This window comes from Ovis canadensis, chromosome 19 (genome assembly GCF_042477335.2).
Source record: "Ovis canadensis isolate MfBH-ARS-UI-01 breed Bighorn chromosome 19, ARS-UI_OviCan_v2, whole genome shotgun sequence".
NCBI lineage: Eukaryota > Metazoa > Chordata > Mammalia > Artiodactyla > Bovidae > Ovis > Ovis canadensis.
Genome location: NC_091263.1, coordinates 52,333,112 through 52,349,771, shown reverse-complemented (window position 1 = coordinate 52,349,771; position 16,660 = coordinate 52,333,112). Strand labels below are relative to the sequence as shown.

At 40.1% G+C, this 16,660-nt stretch overlaps 1 protein-coding gene across 2 annotated transcripts in view; it reads left to right on the top strand.

Annotated features, from left to right (window-relative positions):
• ATXN7 (ataxin 7) overlaps window positions 1–16,660 on the top strand; it is a 136,507-nt gene that overhangs the window by 1,978 nt on the left and 117,869 nt on the right. The window lies entirely within an intron of this gene.

Below are 16,660 nucleotides of genomic sequence, written 5' to 3'. Positions count from 1 at the left end.
TTTCTGAATCAATCAGACCAAGAAAGATGGAAAGCCTTTAAAGTTTGAGGTATACCTGAAACTAAACATTCCTGAACATTCTTGGCTCAGGTGGTGGCACTTAAGCCTTTTGAACTTCATGAGGCTGATGAAGCAGATTTTTTAACTTAACTGGCAATTGCATTGACACAGATCTTTTGTGTTGAACATTTAAGAATTATTTTAATCAACTTTTCATCTCATATATAGTGAGAGAACATCTTTTAATAAATCTTACAAATGGTCTTCTTTTATACGATTTATTGTGAATTAACATACTCATGAATGCTAAAGTTGAAGACACTCAAGCTTTAGTCCATACTAACACTTCTTCCTTTCCAAAATCTCTATGAACAGAAAGGAATTGTAGATTTTAAGCTCTAGCAAAACTGATGTGGACTTTGAACATATATGGCTTTAGGTTTGGGGCTTTACTCGAGTTATTAGGTTCGGTTTTTTGAGAGTATGAGAGTCTAGTTAAGAAAGTTTCTTTGAGTATTTATTTAATATTAACCTCTGAAACTCTAAAAGACGATGAGAGAGCTAACTATGTGGTTTCTACCCTGATCCTGCAAAATAGGCATTTCTGTGTTTTGCTTTCAGAGCAAGGATTATCCTAGGGTCTGTGAATCTCAAGGGGTCATGAATGGGCTTCAGGATATTCCTGAACCCCCTAGAGTTGTGACCTAAACTTTTTTTTGTGTGTGTATTTTTCTGAGGAGGGGGCTAGAGTTGTTTTATAAGAGAGATCCTGAGCCCCCTAATTATAGATATGTGTTTTTATTAAATAAAATGAGAGTTAGAAGAAAAGAGAGAAAATAAGAAAAAAGTAGATCTTTCTGCTTAATACTTGCCTTTTAAGTTGTCTTTAACCTAGTCATGTGGTCTTAGAGGTACAAAAGCACTGCCATTTTATTTCCACAGCAAAGTGTTGTCTGTCAATTGACAAACCATGCATCGCAGAAAGGGCTTGACAGTGCTAGTCCTGGGTGCATTGTGGCGGTTTTTAAATTTTGTTTAAACATTTAGGCCGAATAGATGAATGGTGGATAAGCAGAGGCTTGAGCTCGACAACCAGCTCCTGGGGAGAGTGGTTCATTCAGCCCCACTCTTTTACTGCTCTCAAGCAAAGATTTTGGAAGAAATGAATTATATTTTTTTCTTTAAACATTGATGGAAGAGAGTATTATGGGGGCGGGTGAATAAAATGCTCAATGACATAAAAAGGAACTTGTTTCCACTGTTCCTGTGGTCTTTCCCTTTTCCTCTCATTTAGTCCTGGTGAGCCTTTTTGTCATGTGCTTTCAAGTTGGAGAGTGGCTGGAAACACAGGCTTTAGAGTGGAACCTGGATTTGATTCCCATTTCCTAAGCCAACCAGCTTCTCTGAGTCTAGAGAAGATGACCATTCAGTGTGATAATAAAAGCAAAAAGCTTTCCTCAGTCCTAGGCTCCTAGTAAGTACTCAAAGGTGGTAGCCATTTTGAGGATGGTTTTCTTCTCATCTGTAAGAGATGGCTAATACATTCATTCAAAGAGAAAATCTTTAATCATACTCATTCCCACATAAACCTTGTGGGACCACCCTACTTTCAACTCAGGAAAGCCTTGCACATCTTTCTGGTTACGGTGGGCAGTTACCTCTGCATTCGTAGGACCTATTAGACCTGTCTGCTCTTAACGATGGGGTTGCATTGTCTGTTAGGCTGGCAGGTTATGTCTAAATCCTGGGTATGTCACTGCCAAACTAATAGTCGTGCACCAGTGTTTAGAGCTGTGAACCATTCAAAAGCGACTGGACTTTATGGCCTAGAACAGAGATCAACAAACTTTCTATAAAGGGTGAAAGAAGATGTTGCTGGCCACCCAGGTGCCTGTCACACCTACCACCTCCATCAGTTCATGGAGTAAGCAGCCATAGATAAAAATAAGTGGGCATGACTGTGTTCCAGTAAAACTTTGTGGACGCCGATGTTTGAATTTCGTATAATTTTTATATGCCACAAAATATTTTTTAAAAATTTCAACCGCTTAAATATGTTGTGTACTGGCAGTGGCTCGTGGCATGTACAGGCAGAGGCTGGATTTGACCTGTACAAGGGCCATAGTCTCCTGACCCCTTGCCTAGAAGAATGTTAGACCTGTAAGTCCTGTAGTTTTGTGGCGTCACCAAGCAGCCCTCCCCCCTGCCATTTACTTTCTCAAGAATTTAGTACTTTTGACATGGAGGCTTTATCTCCTGCCCCCATTGGCCTCATTAGCAAGAGACTCCAGTAGGTTAGTTGTTACTAGTTACCATGTGTGGCCTTCCCTCCTTAGCACACACACTGTATTCATCAGTAAATTATTTATTGCTAAAAATGTTCGCACATTGCCCAGTTTTCAGTAGGAATTGATGATTGAGCCCTGTCTTGTGTGATGGTTTTGACGGGAATCGGTGCTTTTGGAGCTGTGTTAAGCCTCCAGTTCCTGCCACCCTCTCTGTGCCCTGGTTGCTGTTCAGTCGCTAAGTTGTATCTGACTCTTTGCCACCCCATGAACTGCAGCATGCCAGGTTTCCCTGTCCCTCGCCATCTCCTGGAGTTCGCTCAACCTCACGTCTTTTGAGCCTGTGACGCTATCCAACCATTTCATCCTCTGTCACCCCCTTTTCCTGCCCTCAATCTTTCCCAGTATCAGGGTCTTTTCCAATGAGTCTCTGGAAAAGAGCAGACTGTGCCCTGGAGGGGAAGTAATTGATACTAGGCCCTCAGGCTGCTTAGGTGACACCCTTACCTGTAGGCGGCCTGCCCCACCCTCCTCTGCAGTGATGTTTGGTTAAATCAAGCACACAGATTCCTCTTGTGTTCTAACCCCTGGAGACTAGCGCCAGGATTGGTGTGTTCTGAGCATTTAGATGTATATGTCTCTGTGTAATTTCATCTGGCCGGCCCTGAAGCTCCGAGAGTTGCTTCTTCTAGCTTTTGCCTTCTCTCTCTCGACCCTTTTCCCTGGGCCTTTGTATAGGATGCAGAATTGGTGGCTGCTGTAATTATTATTATTATTATTTTTGCTTCTCTTCCTGCCTTTTTTAGAATTCTCTACTAATTGCTTCTTTTACAGCAAATACATTATTTTCAGAGTTTAACTTTTCAAAACAACACTATACTGAAAATAAAACCCACATATTGGTTACTTTAGTGTTTTCCCCCTCCAGATGTAAACCTAATGCAATTTGATCAGAGGCATGAATTGACATTTTAGACATTTAGAGATAAATTGCAGTTTTAAAGCTTCTTGGCCATTCAATCTGAATACTAGAAGTTTTTACATTATTATTCTTAACATTTAAGAGTTTCCTTCTTTAAAAAAAAAAAAGGTTAATTTGGTATATATTTTCTGGATGACACTTAGGGCAGTGTAAATCCAGAGTCATGGAATGGGAAGCTGAAGTGTAGGAATTTATCTTAAAACAAAGGTGCATAGATGCTTTTGTAATAGCAAAACAGAAAGTAATCTGAATGCCTATTAATAAAGGCTTAAGTCAATTAGAGCCTACCCATACTGTAAAATGCTGAGCAGTCTTTAAAAAGGATGTGTGGGTTGATATTTATTGACGTGGGAATGATGTTTAAGAAAACAGAGAATAGCACAAAAATATGTTTAATGTGTAATTTTTAAGGTGGACGCAAGCCCTGTGTATAGAAACCTAAAAGGATCTGGAAACACCAAATACTAATAGGAGCTAATTATCTTTAGGGAGTAATAATTGTGATGATCTCTTTCCTTTATGGTTTTGTTTGTTTGTTTGTTTTTTTTTTTTTTGGCTACCATGTGCTGCTTTTATAATTAGGAAAAATGATAACATTATTATTAAAGAATAAACATGCAGATTAAAAGCATCTCATACTTGTGGCTGATTAAGGCCTCACTCCCCAAGATGACCATTCCCCTGTTGTATTGAATGAGGAGTGAAATAGGCTTTCTCATATGTCTTTAAAAATGTTTTCTATATTAGTAATAAGCAAGAATATTTTCCAGACTCTTCTAATAGGAAAGAAAAAAAATTCCATATAGGACTCAATAAATATCAGTTTTATAAGTAAGTCGTATATGGAGGGAATCAGGCTATGGTTACAAGCATGAGCCTCAGCACTTGGTGTGTTGCCTTGTCCAGTTAGACCTCAGTCTCTTCATCTGTAAAATGTGCTAATACCTTGATAAGCTGTTGTGAAGGTTAAATGAGGTAGGTGCTTAGCAGAGTGCCAGATACCTAGCAGTAACTGAGGAGGAAGCAGTGGTGGGAGGTATAATAATCACAGGTATGATAGTGACAATAGTGCTGCTGATAATGACAATATTAGCTACTAGTATTTCCCCCTTCTAGATACAGGGGTTTGCATGAGGGCAGAGCCTCGTTTGCCACATTCAGCAGCCTAAACCCTCTAACCAGACCAAGTACCTTGACCAAGACAGGTATGTGGTCTAGTTTCACCCAGTCATGCTCCCTATACTCTCATATCACTATCAAAAAAAGAAGGAAAAAAGAAAGAGTGCTCAGAGGCTCACGGGCATAGAGTTGGTACTGTTTAAATATCAGTAGTTGTTGAACAGAAGGTGACCTAAAGCAAGCATTTTCTCTAGATAGTGTGTGGTGAACTTTTAAAGGGTTTGGAGTATGTGTGTGATGAAGGTACCTTTCAGGCATGCGGAAGGCAGATCCGGGCCCCAGCACTGTAAAGGGAGAACGCGTCTTGAGTTCTCTAGTTTTTAAACGTTGCCATTTTGCTTCATCTTTCTTCTCTTAGTCACCTTCAATTGCTGTGTCCTTGTGGTGTAGCTATGATAATTTGAGAAATTTTTCGCTTTATTTTCACTGGAGTCAGCTTGGCCGTGGATACATTCTGCTTCCTGCCTGAACCAGCTGAGGTGCATTTCATTGTTTCTGTGTAATCAGAAACACGGACCTGACTGCAAAATATGTAAGAAGTGTAAAACTACATCTCACATCTCACTGTGACACGGTTATTTGGAAACACTGGAGTGTTGAGTTCCTTCCTGGGAAACTTTAAGCTATGCATGGAATAAGAGAATGTAGACATACTATGATTTATCTATTGCTGAGTAATAACAACCTACTCCAAAACTTGGTGGCTTAAAACAGTGATCATTGTTTTGCTCACAGTTAGGGCAGGGCTTCTTCCACAGGTCTTGCCTGGCCTGAGGTCAGATCCTGAAAATTAAAGCAAGTTAATCTCTATACAGGTGCTGCTTAAACCTCCTTGCTAAAGATATTTGCATGGGGCAGGGAGAGAGTGAGAAGTGGTAAGAGACACATTTTTAAAAATCTCAAAAGAAAAACCCAGAATCTTTAAATTCTGCATGAATTTTGTATTCCACTCCATGATTATGCCTTTGTTTTACCATAACATTAATAGTCTAAATTACTTGCCAGTCAAGTTTTCTCTCCCAGATCTTTAAGAAAATTGATTCTTCTCAACTCAGAATAATAACTAATCAGCTTAAAATCCTTGGCAGCAAGAGGACCCCTGTGTGCTTTGGCTACTTGTGCCTTCGCGGAGGGTGATGCTAGAATAGTGGTTTACCAACTGCAGAAGCCCTTTTTCTGGTTTTCCAACATCCCAGGCTGACCTGGACATGGTGAGCCTATGAGTACCCTCTATTTTACTGTGGGGACACTGGTGTGTAATGAAGGTACCTAATAGTCACCTTGCTCCTTTGCAGCTGATTTTGTTTACTCTTGCTTTGGAATCCCAGTATCTTTTTATTTCCCCATAGATAACCAGTGGAGGAGCCGATTTACCCCACCCCTTCTTCCCATGATTAGCTGGTTTTGAAGTACCTCTTGGAGCCCTTCAGTCTGGCCTTTTTTACTTCCTCAGGGTGTAATTACCACCTTTGGTGTAGTCACTTGTCCTCCTCCCAACCCCTGGACTCTTTTCAATGATCTGCTCTGTTTTCTGCTATTCAGGTCCATCACTACATGAAATTTTGAGAGGAGCCCTTGACCCTTTCATTTAATTAAGCTCTCCAGACTGTGTTCTGTTGACAGTTGGGCTGTGTGTTAGGCCCTTTTCCCCTCAGTATTAAAGTTTCATTGTCATCTGAACCATCAACATAATCATAATGGCAATATGGTGGTTTTTGTTTGGCCAGATCTTGTAAACTGATAAATCACAAGACTTTTCGTGGGTTTAGAATCTCATTTTAGCATTTAACACTAGTTTTTAAATTGTCTCTCTTTTTCCAATTTGTTTCAGACACTGATTTCTACAACTTCTAAACATACTCGGTTAGCACTAGTCAAAAATGGAATTTGTCTCATGGTTTCATTTTTGCAGACATTTTGAACCTTTAGAATCCTTGAACTTAATTGTAAAGAGTGCTAGCAGGGTAATGCACTGAAAAAATGTATATTTTTCATTTCTTTGTATTTTATTCAGTTTTTAAAAAAATTTTAATATACTGAACACAAAAGGAGATTAAATATCCCCTCTTAGCTACTCTTAGTTGCTCTAAGAGGAGATATTTAAAACTCTCTTCTCTTCTCCCTCCACTCCTCATCCTGTTGATTATTATTGTCCTGGTAGTTATAACTATAAATCATTTGGAAATTGAAGTTAGAAAAGAGACCATTTACCATAACATCAGGACAGTTTAAAAGGAATCACTTGTTCAAATTTACTAGCTTCCTGAAGCTAGTAAAGATGTTTATGGTTTCTAAGATTCCTTGTTAATTTCAACCCTACAAGACACTGAATAACACGTTTAGCCATTATAGATTATGAGAAAGGTAGCTCCTCGAAAAGCTAGTACATACCCTAGGTTTCTGTTTACACCGTAAGTGGCACTGGATTGAAAAATCAGTTATCGCAGTGAACAGAAGTCGTGATGCAGTGGTAGGCAGGCTTCTGAGTGTGTCTGCTGCTTTAGCTAACTGCCAGCAATGATCAGCTTTCTTTTCCAGAGATCTGCTGTCAAGTATTAATCAGCTGTAGCCTGGAAAGTTTTTATTGGCTAGCGTTTGTGGTGGAAGAAACACCAGTCTGTCTTTTATCTGTAGTCTCTTAGCCATATCATTGCATATGATATCATCTGTATGGTATTCTTGAAACAGTTCCATTTTTCATCTGTATTAGGAGCACCACAGAGTATGAAAATAGTGAATTTTGAACTTGAATCTAAATTATCTCAAGTTGTGATGCGTCCCAGAAAAAAATTTGCATGTTAAACGTGATTTCACATGCTGATGTTTATGTTGTGAACCAGTTCTTCATTTGAAAACATGGTTCATAAAATGATTGCATTATTGAAAGTCTTAAAATACACAAAAGCCCAGAAACATCATTTGGATTTTGAGTTTCAAGAATTACATAAACTTGATTCTTATGGAAAACTAAAATTCCAGAATCCGTATAGGGTTTTTGTTTAATAATTTTTTTCAAGATTGCAGGAATCATAGGTGTTTGTAGAAATTTGGGGAATTTCTCAAATACACAGAAGGACATAGAAGTTACTCACATTTCTTCTACCTAGAGATACCACTGTTAACATTTGATGTGTAGCCACACAGCTTTGTAGAGAGTTTTCCAATAAAATGTTCTCTGACATGAACACGTAAGAGTAACAGATATTAGAAATGGATGTAGGTAGTGAGAACCAAGTTTTGTTCATCCCACTGCATTTCAGTGTTACTCTCGGGCCATGAGAGCCATCTTGCTCTTTGGCCAGCTTGTCTTGAGGGGTACCAGAGCATCTTTTCCACTGTCTGTAGTGTATCTGCCTGTCTTTGTCTTAGTAATTCTTGCACCAGCTCTGAATGCCTGCTGGTTACAGAGGGAGATGTTTAGAGTCTGTTGGAGTGGCTTGTTGACATAAGCCACATGGGTTCTTATCAACCTCTTAGAAGGATTCTTTAAATCAAGTCTTGATTGATCAAAGGAACACCCCAATGTTTAGAAATACAGTAACCTCCAGGCTACTCATGCCAAGTGAAAGCAAGGTGGCATGTTTAGAGGCTCCCAGGTGATTTCAATTAACATCTAACCTCAAATCCAGTCGCCTTGGTAAAAGGAAAATCTGAAGGAGCTCAGAGCAGATTATGGTATAAGCCTATGCCTGTCCTCTCCATTGGAAAAGAAAAGTGCTAATCTGGTCAGATCTGTTAAAGAGACAGGCGAGGCTGAGCAAAGCAGAATGTTCTCATTCTGCTTGTCTTTTGCCTAGTGCAGAAGAAAGATTTATCCTATGAAAGAAGGAAAGGTCACAGGCAGGTGGCTAGTGTTACAAGGTGGTTGGCTTTCTCTCTGTGTGCCTTGGCTAGTGGTAAAGCAGATCTTTCTGTCTGAGAAACTAGCAAAGTGAAGTGACACACAGGTCACCTTCCCCAGGCAGTGATACAAGTTCTAGGTATTTGGCGTGAAAATGTAGTGCTGACATTGATTCCACACCCTCATCGAGAGGAAACCCAGGGAGAAATAGGAAGCAGCATCTCTTTATAAACATATTATTTTTGACATGCAGCACGGTCCTACCTAGAGAATGGTGAAGTGTCACCCCTCCGTTCTGCCAGCTGTTTTCCAAGAGCACCCTCCCGTGTTCTCCTGCACTGACCGGTTTAAAAGGTGTCATTTCTGCCTGAGAAACATAAGAGCTTACAGGTAGTACCTGGTGTGAAGGAATTGCTCTGGAAAATGAATAACCTTTGTGATAACTGCTCACATGCAGAGGAGGGAGATTGCTGGTTTTACAATTCTGTGGTTTGAATTAGTTCTGGCAGGAAGTAGTCCAACTCTAATAGTTCAGGACTTGAATGAAGGGGTTATTTTCAGAGAGCGGAAAGAGTTAAGGGTGACAAGAGGCTCCCATCACCCAGAAATGATAACAGCAATGGGAAGCCGTTATCACTGCTCGGTCCAGAGGAGCAAAGAGAAGACATAGCATTCATTCCTGGAGTCCGGTGAGGGAGCTGGAGCCAAAGAGGAGGGGCTGTCTGACAGGAGCTATAGTCCCAGAGGGATTTAGTCACTGCCAGAAAATGCATCCCAGACTAGGGAGGGAAGAGAGAAGTAATACTCCCCTCCCCCACATTCTTTCCTCCTCCTTTGATCTCCTTCCAGTGCCTTCTATTGGCCAAACCCACCTGGAAGCCTGTCTGCATGAACCCAGGGATGCTACCCATAGAGGTCAGCCTTTGGGGCACAGAGCAGGGTCAGAATGGTGGAAAATTTGTCTGGGGATGGAAAAAGGATCAAAGAGAAAATTACTAGCACACCCTAGTAGCATATTCATAATCCCAGTTTCGTCATTTTATCGTATCATCCTCATCCCCTGAAATCCCAAAATAAACCCTCAAGTATATGGACTATTGATTATGACTCAGTTCTGTCTTTTAAAATAAATAGCCTAAACAGTTATCCTACCCTTATTAGAGTAATTAAATATTCAGAGAGAGAATCTGAACAATTTTTAGAATTGGAAAATCACTGAAAGACTTTCTGTTGGGGCATTTTGTTCTTGGTTAAAATTAAGATTAAAAAAAAAATGCATGTGAACTGTACAAGTGATTTATCCTAAAATATAAGAATTGTACTTTTAATCACACAGTAACAAAATGGATTTTTGATATTAAAATTATTCTTCAAAAGGAAAGCAGAACTTTTTTTTTCTTAAGTCCTTGACAATTATCCCTTCAGGTCTATTTCCCTAAGGTAGGATGAAGATTCTTACTCAGGCAATCGGGAAATGTAAGAGGAAATTTGTGGCTGTTAAAAAAGGATCTGTTTCAATCCATAACTGTTGATCATTTGGCTTTGAGAGATAGAAAAATAAATAAGATATTTATTCCACTTTCCAGAAACTTATGGCCAGACAATGAAAAGAGATCCATACCCATTTATGATAATCAGCTATATGAACTTTAATAGAAGCATCAGCTGTGAAATTAGAAGGAGGGAGAAATGGTTTGTCTTTACCGAAGATTCTCTCATATGGCTCGCAAATATTTATCAGAACTATACTTGCTGTGGCCTGGAAGTACAGACCATAAGAAAATACCAAATGACCCTGACATCAGGGAACTGGGGTTAGAATAAACATTTTACTACTGTTTCATTACAGGCAGCCAATGTTTTGGTGTTGTCCCTTTGCTTCAGTGATGGATGACATCCAGTATCCTTACCGTGTTCTGCTGTGGTCCTCTGATCTCGCCCCGCCTGCCTCACCAGCCTTTGCAGGTGCTCTGGCATCTTAGTTCCTCGAATATGCTTCTTTAGAATCTTTTCTCTTGCCACCTCTTCATTTCATGGAAGCTTTCTCTGACCTTCCAGACGAATTCCAGAGATGTTGTTACATGGGGTCAAACCCATTTGTATTCAGGCCCCCTGCTCTTACTCCTTCGAGCACCTTTCCACTTGTGTAAAGGTTCGGTGGCTGTCTTCCCTACCAGGAGGTAAGCATCAAGAGAGCAGGTACCTGTCCATCTGTTTCACAATTATGCCCTTATCGCCAGTCATGGTGCTTCAAATTGATTCTCAGCAGAGTTGGAAGGAAAAAGAACTGGTTTCAAGCCTGCCCCCTACTATTCACCGGCTTTGTGACCTTTGGTGTTTCACAGTTCGGAGCCTCGATTGCTGATCTGTAGCACAGGAACAGTGGTGACTGTGGCACTTTGTCTGTGTGAGGCACTACGCTTTACTGCTCTCATCTCCTCCATTAATCCCGAATCGGGAGAGGTGAACTGACTTGCTTGAGGTCACACAGTTCGTAAGTTCAGTTCAGTTCAGTTCAGTCGCTCAGTCGTGTCCGACTCTTTGCGACCCCATGCATCGCAGCACGCCAGGCCTCCCTGTCCATCACCAACTCCCCGAGTTCACTAAGAGTCGCGTCCATCGAGTCAGTGATGCCACCCAGCCATCTCATCCTCTGTCGTCCCCTTCTCCTCCTGCCCCCAATCCCTCCCAGCATCAGAGTCTTTTCCAATGAGTCAACTCTTCGTATGAGGTGGCCAAAGTACTGAAGTTTGAGCTTTAGCATCATTCCTTCCAAAGAAATCCCCGGGTTGATTTCCTTTAGAATGGACTGGTTGGATCTCCTTGCAGTCCAAGGGACTCTCAAGAGTCTTCTCCAACACCACAGTTCAAAAGCATCAATTCTTCGGTGCTCAGCCTTCTTCACAGTCCAACTCTCGCATCCATACATGACTACTGGAAAAACCATAGCCTTGACTAGACGGACCTTAGTTGGCAAAGTAATGTGTCTCTGCTTTTGAATATGCTATCTAGGTTGCTCATAACTTTTCTTCCAAGGAGCAAGCATCTTTTAATTTCATGGCTGCAATCACCATCTGCAGTGAGAAAACCGGATTTAAATCCTGGTCTGATTCCTAAAATTGATTGCTCTTCTCCATACCTGTGACTGTCCTAGGAGTAATTCCAGGAGGTAGGAGCCCTAGATACTAAGTAGCTGGGATGCTGAACATCAATGAGGAAGCCAGCTGGAATGCTTTTACACCAGTTTAGGGAATCAGTAGTGGGATTAGCTCTATTTGGATGAAGAGGTGGTGACTTCTGAACTGAGCCCCAAAGAAGCTAGCTGGATACAGAAGCAGGCCTGCAGCGTGAACGCTCTGAGGCCGTTTCTGGGGCCAAAGAGTGAATAGCCTTGCAAGCTGGCCGGGGAGTGGCTTTCTGTAAAATGCTATAGGGAGACTTCACTGGGTTTAAAATGCTGTAGGGAGACTTCACTGGGTTTTCCTAATTAACCACAGTTTGGAAGCAGGAAGTCTCAGTTTGGAGTCCTTTTGAGGGCAAAAGTGTTCGAAGCCCTCTCACTTTGGATCTCTGTAGCAAAGATACATTTTAGCTGATTCTTTCATTCCACTGTAGTGCCCAGTGCAACAGTGTTTGAAAAGGGAAAGGGACAGACGTTTATGTTCAGTTGTTTGATATCATACTGTTGTTGTTTTTTATGTTGTTGTTGTTTTTTTTTTTTTGTAAGAGTAGGTTGCCTAGCCCAGATGCATGGCACCCATAAACGAGTTTCTTCACCTCTCTAGCCTCAGTTTCTCATTTGGAAATTTTTGTTCTGTTGCTAAGTGGTATCTGACTTTTTGGAATTAGGGACAGTTAAAATAACTATTTCATAGGCCTGTTGTGCTACATCTACATAGTATCTGGCACAAAATAAGATTTCAGGAAATGTTAGCTGTTATTGTTGTTAATATTTCCTGTCATTCTGGTCCATGCCTCTTGAATGAATGGGCATTGTTTATTTATCAAAGACAGGTTAACTGGGGAATAGGGAATTGACTTTTTTTAAGATCACGATTTTAGGGTTTACAAAGATAGTAAAATTGGCAATGAAAAAGGTAATGGAATACTAAAGTTGGGCAGGCCTACTGTGTTTCTTAGATGTGAGTATGATGAAACATGAAGTGTGAACATGAGCCAGTTCTTACAGAATCCATTGTGTGAGCTTGGGCTGTGCTTTCCATGCATTCTCCTTGAGAAGTAGGTTTGATTATATCTGTTTTACAGATGGGAAGTTATGATCTTTTCTAAGATGTTATGAGACAACTGCAGAAGTAGATGCTAAGCCATGTGCCCTCCAAACCATTTTGTACCTTCAGTATTGTCAAGGCCTGACTTATTTTTCAACAGCTTCAGCAGCTCAGCTGAGAGGGAATAGTGGGAACAGAGCTCTTAATTTTTTTTTTAATCCGTTGGATTAATTGGAAGCACTAGGCATATTGGGCTGTGTAGTGCACAGAAGAGGCTCAAGAAATGTTTACTGAATATAAATCTTAATCAGATAGAGTGAGAAAACAATGACAGAAAAATCAGTATAATGTCCTGGTACCAATCTATTTTCTATTTAAAAAAGAGGAGGAGGGGGAGTGAGGTCACCAAAGATTTTATTCACATAGTCTGTTTACACAGACTGATGGTTGGAGTCAGAGGTGAAGAATTTTTCTGTGTGTGTTGCATGGGATTAACTGCAGTTTGCCTCGTTCAGCGTCGTTCAGTTTCAATGGAAATCTGTTTGCTTCCCACTAGGCGTCCCCACTACAGAGTTCTGGCTCTGTCCTTGTGTTCCACTGATTAGTCTCAACAAAGATAAACTAAGTGTAACATTAAAGTATTCAGACCATAAACAGGAAGGTGTAGGTGCTGTCATAGGTCATCATCGATGGATTTTGTAGCTAGATCTGATATTTGTGTTTTCCTTTAACTCAGATAATTAAGAGCTCACATAAAGGAAGTAGCATTTAATGGTAATAAGGGCAAAAAGGAGGAGACCTTGCACAGAACAGAAAGCAGGCCACATTTAATTCCAGGTTTTTGTTCCCTGCCCCCAACCATGGAAAACAAACACTCTATTCTCTTTCTTTCTCCTTCTCCCACCCCGCAGGAACTTCGTTGTAATAACTCATTTATTGTCATATCAAACCTGAAAGTTTGGCCTGTCAGAAGGCAGTTTGATTATTAGGCATCCTCTTCATGATTTAGCATGTTATGCTGCAAAATGAAGATATTAATATTTAAGGAGATAATTGTGTTGATTTACTGTACAAGTAGTTCATGTAGAAATTTAAAAGCATCAAACTTGAATAGACTTTGATAAGCCCCAATTCCCAGATCTTGATTCCTAATACCATTTTCCAATAAAAGGAACCAGACATAACTTAATTCTACAGGTGGGGAAGGTAATAAGCAAGATGAGCCTGGAGCATATTTTCATGCCAGAAAGCAAGAAGTAACAAACAAAAAACCCACACAGATGCATAACACACATTGATGGGGTATGTCAAAGGAACACAGGAGCCTAACGGGGCTCCTGGTGGTCACAGCTGGGATGATTGAACTAAATAATAGTTTTAAATTATAACTCAAGATATAAATATAAATAAGATATACAATATACATATACTACATTCTAGTAAAATATATAAATAATAAGTAACATAGCAAAATAATAATATAAAACACATACCCCTAAGTCCATACTGATACAAATAAATGACTGAATAATAAGCAAGTGAGAGAGACTAAATTTTCGATGTGGAAGAGTTCAAACAATTTTTGTCAATAATCTCCAGAAAGGAAGTGAAGCATAACTGCCTATCCCTCAAATGTGGGCTTTGCACAGTGACTTCCTTCCCCAGAATACAGTATGGAAAAGGGGGGAGAACCTTTACAAAAGAGAAGCCTGACAGATACTACATCTGCCAAATGATCAAGTTAACACAACCAGTGACAAATGAACACTTGATGTGAAGTAATGAGGGTTGCACTTCAGTTCTGTGGTCTGCCGCCCCCAATTCAATAATCTCTTTATAATCATGAGAAAAACATTGGACAAGCAATTCATCTCTTTCTCCGAAGTACTTCACCGATACTCCTCAAAACTTTTGTCAAGGTTATCAGAAAAGGAAAGTCTGAGAAACTGTCGCAGTCTAGAGGAGTACAGGAAATGGGACAACTAAATGTAATGTGACGTGGATGGGATCCTGGGGCAGGTAAAGGGCATTAGGCAAGAACTAAGGAGATCTGAATGAACTGTGGACTTCAGTTAATAATAATGTGCCGATATTGATTCATTCGTTGTGACAAATGTGACGGTAAGAGATGAACAATGGGGAAACGGGCTGTGGGGGTATATAGGGATTCTCTGTTTAGTCTTTACAACTTCTCTGTAAATTTAAAATCACTCTGAAATTAATAGTTTCTCTTTTAAAAAAGGACTGTTGCAAAGATGAATCTATGGTTCAAGTTTAATTTTCATCATGGTGGGACCCTGAAGTAAATGAAACAGCCTATAGTGTCCTAGGCTGATTAGAGTGGAAAGTGGAGCAACTTCCTTGCTGTTGTCTTGTGAAGCCATGACAGTTTGTTTGCAGAATCAGAGAATGAAATATTTCTAAATGTTCTCTTGTGGAATTTCCTACCGACATGACTTTTTTCCCCCTTTGCTTCTGCCCAGTAGCAGTCCCTTGAGTGGCATTTGCTGTCCTAGTTAATCAGAGGGTAGGAGAAATGAAAAACTCTCCTCTTCCCCCTCCTACGAAGTTTCAATGGGCACTGGAAATGTAGGTCAAATTGCATCACTGTAGGAAGGAGCGAACAGGAAGGTATTTATGAAGTGCTGCCAACCTCTCTTTAGATTCCGAGTCATGATGAACCAGTGTTGAGCCAGCTTAGGTGTGAGATACAGGGAATCAGGGAGTCGTGTTTTTGATGTAGTCCCAGAATGTTACATTTTAATCATTGATAAAAAGATCCCTGTCTATAGCCCTAGTGAAAATAACTGACAGTGGCTTCGTTTAATTTGCATCTCCCACTTTCTGAAATTCTTTTTGTCTCTTATTTATTATTGGCATATTGCAGCAATTTATATTAATTTAGCCAGAGAGATGTTTGAATTGTAGAAATGATTGGCTTGTGTACATAACAAATAAATCTCATATTTAGTAATCACATATGTCTAAGAATACATTTTGCAAATTACATATAATCATACGCTCAATAGGATCTTGATTATCATACAGAAATCACAAAATAGGTTAATAAGTTATATTTGAAGTATTCTATTTGATGGCGCTCTTGTTTTTTGTGGCAGAATCTTACAGACTTTTAATATAAGTCTTTAAACACATGTCCTTATTTTTTATATATTGCATACTACTTGCCCTTTGTAAGATATCTGGATGTTGGCTGTCAGCGTGGTTCATGTTACTGACATTGACCTGAACAATAAGCATCCTGACAGCAACATCAATTCTAAAACCTGCTCTATTGTCACTCTCTCCTAGGTTTTGTCAAGATAATCGGTAGTTCATTTGTATATAGAATGAAAAATTAAATGATGAAATATATTTGCATAGGCTTGGGCATTATTTAATCTTTTAAGATGAATAAATTGCTCTATGAAATATATTTAACTCTAACATTTAACTTTTTTAAAAAACAACTTTTCTTTATTTATTTTCTCACTGTGCTGGGTCTTCATTGCTGTGAGGACTTTTTCTTCAGTCGGCATGAGCGGGGGCTGCCCTTTGCCGCAGTGCGCAGACTCCTCATTGGGAGGGCTTGTCTTGTTGTGGGCCACGGACTCTAGGGCTTTGGGGCTTTAGTAGTTGTGGCTCCTGGCTGCAGAGCACAGACTTGACAGTTGTGGCTCACGGGCTTAGCAGTATGGGGGATCTTCCTGGATTGGGGATCAAACCCATGTCCCCTGCATTGGCAGGCGGATTCTTTATTGCTGAACCACCAAGGAAGCTCTAGCTACTTTTCTTGTTTGTTTGTTTTAACTTGTAATTTTGAAATAATTCAAGATTCACAGGAAACTGTGAAGATAGTACAGAGAGGTCCTGGTTGCTCTCCACCCAATTTCTCCCATTGATTACATCTTACCTAACTATAGTATGGTAGCAAAGCCAGGAAATTGAAATTGGTATATAAAGTATGGGTATAGTTCTGTGCTGGTTTATCCCATGCAGAAGCATGTAACCCCTGTAGTGATCAAGGTATAAAACTGTCCCATCACTGCAGAAGTCTCCCCTGTTCTACTTCTTTACAGTCACAGTCACTCCTGTTATCCTCACAGTCACTAACTCCTAGCAACCACTAATCTGTTCTTCAGCT